This window comes from Lepidochelys olivacea, assembly GCF_965140295.1.
Source record: "Lepidochelys olivacea isolate rLepOli2 genome assembly, chromosome: 1".
Taxonomy (NCBI): domain Eukaryota; kingdom Metazoa; phylum Chordata; order Testudines; family Cheloniidae; genus Lepidochelys; species Lepidochelys olivacea.
In genome coordinates this window covers 68,201,137-68,211,350 of record NC_140411.1, presented here as the reverse complement: position 1 = coordinate 68,211,350, position 10,214 = coordinate 68,201,137, and positions in this window count along the sequence as shown.

Here is a 10,214-nt window from a genome sequence, read left to right as displayed (position 1 = left end):
CAGCATATAATCCTCAATGTAATCAGCGTAGCTGCACTGAAGTCAATGGAGTTATGTCAACTGCTGAGGATCTGCTCCAAGTTTTTTTTCCTGTTAGCTTGTGAAATGCATTTTGGGGTGAAATTTCATATCTGTGAAATTAGCCTCAGCCATTTTAATGACTGCCTATAGCTTCTCCAAAATACTGTTAGCCGTGAGATTCTTCTCAAGGCTACATGTGCGTAGTGTGGCAAGATGCTGAATGCTGTTATTGCTTCTGCTGCTATCAAAGCTAATCCACTCGGCAATAATGCATATATAAATAGTGGCTTTCCCACAGATCCAAATGTCCCTACTAGAGTGGACCTACCCCCTGGTTAAAATATGGAAATTCACATTTACTGCTATGTAAAGCTTGAGCAGAGCCATTATGCTGGGGCAGAATAGCCCATATCAATAGGCTGGCACCTGCCACTGAAGGGATCCAACTTCCATCAATTTTCAGAAGCCCTGTCTTTCCACATATGAGAAGAGACGATCTTCTGACAGTATCTTTATCAGCAAGGAGTAAATCTATATCTATTGTCTATGGCGTGGCACCTTCGATCTTCTAAGTCTCATATGCAAACACTCACCTTTGTGCTCTCTCCCATGCAGTCCATCACTTTTGGGAAAAGCGCCCTATAAACATCCATTCAAGTCATGCATTATTCTCCTTCAAACTCTCTTTTGTCATCTATCCCTCAAAAAAGCTTGACAACAGTTAGATGCTGGGGTGCTGAGACCACTTCCTATCATGGTGACATATACTGTTTCCTTGTACTCCCCTGTCTGTATCTGTGTGTTGTCTTTTGTCTTATAATTGGATTGTAAGCTTGTTGGGCAGGGATTGTTTTTTGTTTTGTTTGCACAGCGTCTATTACAATAGGGTCCTGGACCATGTCTACGTCTCCTAGGCGCTATAATAATACATGGTTCTAAAACAGCTTCTGGTCTCCTTTCTCATTGGAGTTACTTCCCTTGCTACAACGTACTGGCATGGAACACGCTCCCCTGAACCCACATTCTATGCCTCCCTTGATACAGCTTACAGCATTATATTCTTAATATGAGTACTAGGACTCCCACCTTTGTTTCTCATTTTGCTCTTTATACACCCATGGGTCTGCTTTGACTGTTTTACAGGAATGCACTTAGTTCTGCTGCTACTTCTTTGTGGGAATTGAGGAGAAAGAGCATGGGCATCACCATCACCACTATCCCTTCTGCTCACTGGAGTGGTACTGGGTAGGCTAGATGGATTTTGGAGGCAGAGTGTATGGAAATATTGGATGGGAAAAGGATGGATTTTTTTGAATGGGGGAAATGTTATAGTCAGGGAATGTCATTTATAGCTCTCAGCTGCAAAGATTTTTGGGAGCCCCTTATGGTTTTGGCCAGACATCCTCACATTGTGCTATTATAATAATGCCACTGTTCATTTGTCTCCCTGCATGGACTGGAGTCTGAGAGTGCTCCTCTGTTTCCTACAGATTTTCATTTGTTTGGTACCTTTTCTCCACAGAAGCTGAAGAGGAAACACTCCACATTTGTGCAATTACTTTTATTCTCGATCTTTGCTGGAGCCAGATTTTGGTTTGGCTTGCACACCCATGCAAGGTAGTAAAAAGCCCCCTTCTTAACTTGTGCCAGCTACCAGTTACCACCACATGCAATACAGGAGGAGAAGCAGGCTCTACACCTATATGCCCCCCTTGGAAGCAGGAAGGATGGGACAGTGAATGGGCGGAATCTTGGCTGCACTAGCATATTAGCAAAATACACATTGCACCATGTATAAACCAAGGGCAGTTTACTCTCTCCCTGGAGAAGGAAGATGGGTGCTGCTCGATGACCAGTGTAAGAACATGCTTTCTCATGCAGAGGACAGATACTAAGCCATGATCTAGACCTTCATCTTTTTTATTTAGTGCTTTACTAAGCTTGTACTTTAGTTATTGTTACATCCCATATTTTTGTCCAAAGACTGCCATTGGTAAAGTTGACACCAGCCCAGTGTGAACTGCTGTCAGGCCTGCTAAAGGGTTGAGGTTTGCTTCTGCTGGGCTTTAATGGCTATTTGGCTTGGCAGCTGCTCTCTGAGACATGGTTCTCTTCAGGGGATCACTCCAATTCAACAGCCACCCTATAGGTTTCCCTTCTGGTACTGAGCGTCAGAAATCTGCTTTCCTCCTATCTTTCTTTCCCAATCTTCCCCATATCTGGCACTGTGCTCTGTGGGTAGCAGAGTCCCTTGTTCCTCATGTTTGTAACAAACAGGAGCTTTTTCTTGCTTGATCCGATCCTACTATGCTCAGGAACACTATAGCTATTCCTGGAAATGTGGAGAATTACCTGTGAGTTGCTCTTTGTCTCTTCTACTGCATACCTCACAATGATCTCATTGTGCCTGGGGTGTTTTTGAAAATGCCATAGGCACCATCAGCTGGCACAGGGAAGAAAGAGCTCTCCACTCCTGGTAGCACTTACTTTTGCACCCCATATGCCTAGAGGTGAAGTTTCAGGCAGGTTCAGTTAGTTATTTTCAAGTAGATTTGATTCCTCCCCTCCCTTTCTTTTTTAAGAATGGAAACTGGGACCCCGAGTGAGTTTAATATGCATTTTTTTGAAAATTTAGTCCATTGCACCTAATGCCCAGGGACGTTATCAAGGTTTAAAAGTCCTGAACTTGACCTACTTCCCCCCACCCCCTTTTGTCTGTTTTTATTTGGGCATCTCTTCCTGCTCAAGTCCTTTATTACTAATTACTTCTTTTTTAAAAGCGATTTCAGTAACATAAGTCTTGCCCTCCTGTGTGAACCTGTAATAAGCATATTTGTTTTACACGGAGAGAAACGGATGTAGGTTGAGGTACAGATTTTCATTTCAGGCTTCCAAAGGAATGATTGCAATTACACATATTAACACTATCCTTTTTCCACAAGTTAGTCATCGGAGTACTTTATAAGAGAATACAATATTGGCTCCTAATGAATGTTCTCATTTTGGGACTTGTATTATTACATGAGAATCCATTATCTCCTATTAGCAGGGTGAACTCTGCCCTCTACTACTAAGTATGTACAGGACTAGAATGAGGTTGGCTGGCAGTAGCCCAGCAAATTGATACTTCTTTTGAAGGCTGTCATCTTTGAAGGCTCAATCATCAGAGCTTTCATTAAAAAAAAAAAAAAGCAAGCAGACTTTCAGAGCCCAAGCACTCTGCTCCTTTACTGGTAAATAAGTGCATTTACATAGAGTTTGAGTAGGAGTTTTTAGATAGTTAAGTGCCTGTCTGTTCTTAAAATCCAGTCACACAGTTATCCCCACAAGCACTGAGGGTGTGCTGGTGAAGTATTGAACAGATGGGGAAATAGTATGTTTACTTAAGTGTGGAGTTCAGAAAGGGATTTGGAAATACTTTGTGGACTTTGAGTCGATGTGTGAATAGTTGGGTGGTCCGTTGGCTCATTGTTTCTTGAAGTTTCAGACTCTGCTGCTGGATGCTGAACAAATAGCAATGCGCTCCTGTATTTGGCACCTACTTTGTCATGATATCAGTATGTGGCTACAGATGACTTCAAATTTAATATGCCACCTAAACGTTTAGTGAGAAGTTCTTCAGAGGTCTTCTCCAAAAGTATTTCACATATCTTCGGGGAGAACTGCAAAAAGGACTCCCTCATGGGAAGATCAGATTCTGCTGGGTAATGGTGAGATATTATATAATAATGAATTTGTATGTATTCACACTGTAGAACAAATGTATTAACACAGTGGTTTGCAAACTCGTTCCATTTTGTGACAATTTCCCACTTAATTGAAGGAGCTACCCTGGGGTTCCCCTCCCATCCAGCTAGGAAATAACTAAGACACTCTATCATTTAGTAATATGGGAAAGATAGGTTGACATCCCCTTGACACCTGTTTGTGATCCACAGGTAAAGAACACCTATTTTAGTAGATGGGAGGGGGAGAGGCATATTTCCCTGCAGGCTAGCCAGATAGGTAGAAATCCTTTGCTAGTTATTCACCTTGTGATCACGACTTTTCTCTTTGGCACAATAACGATGCTCTTCCTATGTATTAATTCTGCAAATTTATTTCAGGAACTGATCAAACGAATGATATACCAGATGTCCAGGTTCCTTCCTCACTCTGAACTCTAGGGTACAGATGTGGGGACCCGCATGAAAGACCCCCTAGGCTTATTCTTACCAGCTTAGGTTAAAAACTTCCCCAAGGTACAAACTTTGCCTTGTCCTTGAATGGTGTACTGCCATCACCAAGCGTTTTAAACAAAGAACAGAGAAAGAGACCACTTGGAGACGTCTTTCCCCAAAATATCCCCCCAAGCCCTACACCCCCTTTCCTGGAGAAGGTTTGATAATAATCCTCACCAATTTGTACAGGTGAACACAGACCCAAACCGTTGGATCTTAAGAACAATGACAAATCAATCAGGTTCTTAAAAGAAGAATTTTAATTAAAGAAAAGGTAAAAGAATCACCTCTGTAAAATAAGGATGGAAAATACTTTACAGGGTATTCAGATTCAAAACACAGAGGATCCCCCTCTGGGCAAAACCTTAAAGTTACAGAAAACAGGAATAAACCTCCCTTTTAACACAGGGAAAATTCACATAAAACAAAAGATAAACTAATCCGCCTTGCCTGGCTTACCTATACTGGTTGCAATATTGGAGACTTGGATTAGGATGGGTTGGAGAAGATGGATTTCTGTCTGGCCTCTCTCAGTCCCAAGAGAGAACAAACATGTAAACAAAGAGCACAAACTAAAACCTTCCCCCACCCCAAGATTTGAAAGTATCTTGTTGCCTTATTGGTCCTTTGGATCAGGTGCCAGCCAGGTTAGCCGAGCTTCTTAACCCTTTACAGGTAACAGGATGTTCTCTCTGGCCAGGAGGGGTTTTATAGCACTGTATATAGAAAGGTGGTTACCCTTCCCTTTATATTTATGACCCCAGATGTTATCACCAGCTGAAAAAAGAAAGTGTCATAAGGCAGGGGGTGGGGGTTGAGGGATGGGGAAGACAGTCACTACCAGGGAGGGATAGCACTCCTCAGGAGTATTGTTCCATGGAAAAAAATGATTCTCTAGGTAGAGAAAAAAAATCAAAATTAAGATCAATGGCTATTTGAGATAGATACACCACAAGAAAAGAGGTCCACTCCACTGCTGAGCTACTTTCCACCTCCTCATCTCTCTTTCAGGCATCCATTCTTTTTCCAAGGTGGCATGTAAAATTGAGAATTCACTGGTGTAAGTGGCTGGAACTGCTTTACACAACTGCTTGCACTAAACTTGTTGAGACAAATATTATAATATATCCGTCCAATAAAAATCTAAAGTGCCTTTGTGGAACAGTACATTGAAGATCCCATCACGTCTGTCTGGGAACATGGGCTGATGGCTAGGGGAAGGCTCCCCTAGATCTGCTGAAGAAAAAGTGTCCCGAAAAGGGTCAAATTGTAGGAGAAATCTGTGTCTAAATTTACAAACCAGATTAGGTGTAAACTCTGCATACAGCAACATGCTGGATGAACAAGTTAAGGACCACACATTTACAATCGCAGTTGGTTTGTCTGTAACTATCTTATCTGGTACACAGTCAGGATAACTCCTGGCACAGGCTCAGCTCAGCAAGCCTACGTTCCTGAGCTGATAAATCCAAATTCAGTGCTACTCGTAAGAGACAGGCTGTGAAGCTACTGACTCTGAAAGGATCTTATCTTGCTTTAGAGATAGATGATGCTCAAGAGAGTAGAAATAGGCTGTGACAGCCTCAAAAACCACAAGGTGGTCTTGTGGAGAATACACTGCTCCTGGATATAAGATAAATAATGGGTCCCAAACAGTGGTAATTTTAAAATACTCTTCTAAGCATCTACATGTAGTAGACAGACACATCATCCAAAATGGCCACTTCGGGTGCTCCATTATGAGCTTGTGCAAGATATCCACCAATCCTAGCTGATCCAGGGAGGTGGGGGAGTACATATGGATGTGTGTTAATTTTACACCTGTAGCAAAAGTGTCCCTTTGTCTTCCTCTTTGGGACCCTGTCATGCAAACTGAAGGTCATCCAGAATGAGAGACTTTGAATAGACAAGTTTGACAGGGTAGATGCTGTGGGAGGCCCTGGGAGAATTGACATATACTGAGGCAGTGAAGGTGTCCTGCAATCAGGAGGTCCTTCAAGAACAACAAAGAATGAGATGGGAACATGAAAACTGGGCCAAAGAGTAGCTGGCATTTACCAGGGAAATAATGAATTTGGCTTTTTGAGTGCAGAGCATCAGAGTGTATTGGACAGCTATCTGTGTATTGGAACTGATTCTTTGAGTAAGTCTGCAAGAGAACTGATTTCCTTAACATTAGAGTCAGACAGCTGGTTACCCAGAACCCAGATGTGCTCATTCTACTTATGAGGTCACTCAATCATAATGAGTCTGCAAGTCTCCATCATAGATTGATGGTGGTACCCCAACCCCCACTTGCCTGTTCTTATAAAATTGCAACCTACCCACAACCTGCCATGTCCACAAACATGCCTGTCACCATTACAAGCAGTGGACTTACCTTGTTTTCATAGTCTGTTTCCAAGAAATCCCTGATATATCTGCAAACCCATTGGACGGGAGAAGCCACATAGTGGACCATCAGGGGTTCAAACAGGAAGCCATGAGATAGAAGATAAACTTTTGCCCTCCTTGGCTTTTTTAAATTTAAGCTTAGATGTGTTCAGTTCCTTTCCCACCTTCTCTTTTCCTTTCTATACCTGTAGCCCCCACCCACACCCCCAGGTTTACCCTTTTGCAAGATAAAAGTAACTTTGTAGTCATCTTTTGCTTGTGTTTTCTTGGCTTAATCTTCTATCTTCATTCAGTAAGCAGTTGTTGCTGTGAAAATTTCTGTGCCATAAATACCTCTGTCTCTGTACGATTGCTGTTGGGACCTGCAACAGGTACACACTACTTAACTTTAATGACTGCACTTTGATTGGTTTATAGATATGCTAAAGAGGATGCTTAAGTCAGGTAATTAGTTTTCTCCAACTTCCCTCTACAGGAGGCTGAGGGAGTGGAAAGTTACCAGAACAAAGACAACCAATTAGAGCCTTTAAAACTCAGAGGTCAGGTGGGTCAGGGAAAAACAGAACCATACAAGAAATTTTAGCAGGAGAAGAGAAGAGGATTGATCAACCAACATAAGAATAGGTAAACTTGGAGAAAGAAAACCATATATTGTAACAGAAGAATTTTGGATGGCCCCAAATAACCTTGATCCCAGACTAAAGAATGCTATGGAGTGGTGAAGAATTGAGGCAGGGAATGGAAATGCATATCGGTTTATTACTTTTGTATAAGTCAGTATATTTCTCATGCTATTAAAGAAAAAGTTGTAGAACCCCATGTGAAGTGTCTGTATGTGTTATGTGCTATGCCCTATGTGCCTCTTGAAGGGGCAAACAACCAGAAGGCTCACAACTTTGGGTGGCATCCTGGGAGAGAGTGTGTTTAAGCTATGGACGGAAATCTGAGGGTTCAATGTTGGTTCCAAGGACTGGGCACTGGGCCATCTAGTCTAAACTCTCAGAAGGGGGTGCTTGATAGCACATCTGTTCCCTGAGAATGTGCCTGGGACCCCAAAATAGAGACAAAGCCTGGGCTCTGTTCAAACTCCAGAGGCTTAAAATACATGTGGGATCCAGCAACTAGGTCCCTCACAGCAGTCAGGCAAGTGGTGAAGAAGCGATGCTCAACTGGACCTGTGACACAACTCCATTTTAGTTACAGTGTTATCACAGAGCCCTAATAGTGGTAATTTAAAATGTCAAGTGTCAACAATTTTACCCCTGATCAAAGCCTGTTAGAAACCAGAGGAATAATCCTAATCACAGTTTCAAGAGCTGCAGAATCTACTATGTGTCATGGTTTCTCAAGTAAGCAGGGCTTGTTTATGGGCAGCGCATGGGAGAGTATCACTACTTTCTTTTCCAATTTGATGCCTGGCTATGGAAACAAATAGCAGAAAATGTTGGGCCTAAATGAAGCCTCAAGTGAGGATGATGTGTTGTTTCCGGGATTTCATACAAATAAATCCAAATTTGATTACTAATATTTCTAAGAACAGAATGCCAATATGTTTTAAAAATAAAATATGAAATTTTGCTATTTCATGGAAGAAATGTTAGAACAAATATCTAACATGTTAGAGTATTTGTAGCAATGTTATAGACTTACAAGCTTATAAGAAATATTGCATCCATAACATTAGAGAAATTTTGAAACTTATACAGATTTTAAATTAACCTTCTATAGAACAAAGAAAAAGGAGGAACCTGGACAGAAATGCCAATTTTAATAAAAAGGATCTGCCTGGTGTATGACCTGCTCCCTTTTAGGCTCAGGACAAGACACCACTAGATCCCCAGTCAGGTGTAAGCAAAAATAAAAGACCTTTTGTTCCACGTCAGTCCTTCAGGCAGGACACCACCTGCAGCAGATTCACTGAGCACAAGCAGGAAGGTCACTGGAGACAAATCAAATAGTTGCACATCAGACTTATCTTCCCTCAGGGAGGCTCCAGCAGGCAGCAGACTCTAGTCCACACAATAGTCCTGCATCAGGTGCTTATTTTACCTCAAATTGGCCCTGGTAGGCAGCCATCTTTCAAACAATTCCTAGCCCCAGCCAGGCCTCTCTCCTTCTCAGAGTACAAGTCGAAGATCTGGTCTCCTTTAGTCAAGTCATAATTGAGCTGGGCTGTCCCCTTTTAACCCCTCTGTAAGGATGCTCAGTACATGCTACCAGCTATCAAGTTTTATAGGAGCTCAAGATCATCCTGGATGTCTTTTTTTTTTTTTTTTGTCCCTCAGAGGTGGCAACCCCTGGTTTCATGCCATATTCATCTGAAGAAGAAATACAAGTAAACAAGCAAACAACTGGTGGTAGTCAATCTGCAGATAATACAACATCTTCTAAACAAACTGGAAGACAAACTGCTATAGGGACTTTGTTATGTAGATAAAAACACCAAGCTTCCATCATTTCAAAGGAAAAGCTGAGTCATGCTGATAAATACACATGTTCCATAATTTTGATAAGGAGAAAACTGATTGTTATGAACAATCTGTGAATAAATAATTCAGAAAAGTATTTGATAGATTCAGGGAGTTTAAGGCCAGAAGGGACCATTAGATCATCTAGTCTGACCTGAATGTCAGAAGTTATTAAATTGTACCCAGTTAGCCATGTTTTGAGCCCAATAACTTGTGTTTGGCTGACTAACGTATACCTTTCAGAAAGGCATCCAGTCTTGATTTGAAGACATGAGAAGATGGATAATGCAACACTCCTTTTGATAGTTTGTTCCAGTGGTTAATTTCTGATGGAAGAGAATCCTCACAACCAATGCGAAATATCAAACTTACGCTAACGTGTATCTAAATGTAAGTTCAAATGCCACCTCCTCTGATTTGAATCATGGAAAGTGAGGCCATAGGCATGTGTTCCTCACCAGTTCATTCAAGATCATATCTCAGAAGCAAACTTACGTGGGAGGGCTGCATGCTAGGACTAGATGAAAAGCCTAAAGATGTCAGAAGCAAATTGCTAAAGCCAAGCCAGCAACACCTGGAGAGATACTGAGAAATGGACCAGCTTCAGGTCACTATTGGTTTCCCTTATTATAACATTTAAGAATTTTCATAGTCAAAGACCTCATTAGATCTCTTTACACAAAAATCCTAAGGGTTTAGAGCTATCATACCAGATTAAGACCTGCAATATCACCTTGAATTGAATTGAAGGTTTTATATATCCTGAGAGACCAGCCATGGTGAACTGTCAAAAGGAGCTGGAGAATTAATCTAACCACCCACTCCACTGGTTAAATAAATAAATAAAAAAGACTCTTTTTCTTGTATCCAAGTGATTTTGTAGTTATTCAATAATAACTACTTTCCATGTATGTATCTGAGTTAAAATTTCTGTAATGACTTAAGGTGTCTCATCCAAAAATTTCCACTATATGCCCATTTAAAAAAAAAACAAACAAAACAGAGGTTAGGTGTGGCATAAATATAAAGGGAAGGGTAAACCCCTTTGAAATCCCTCCTGGCCAGGGGAAAGCTCCTCTCACCTGTAAAGGGTTAAGAAGCTAAAGGTAAC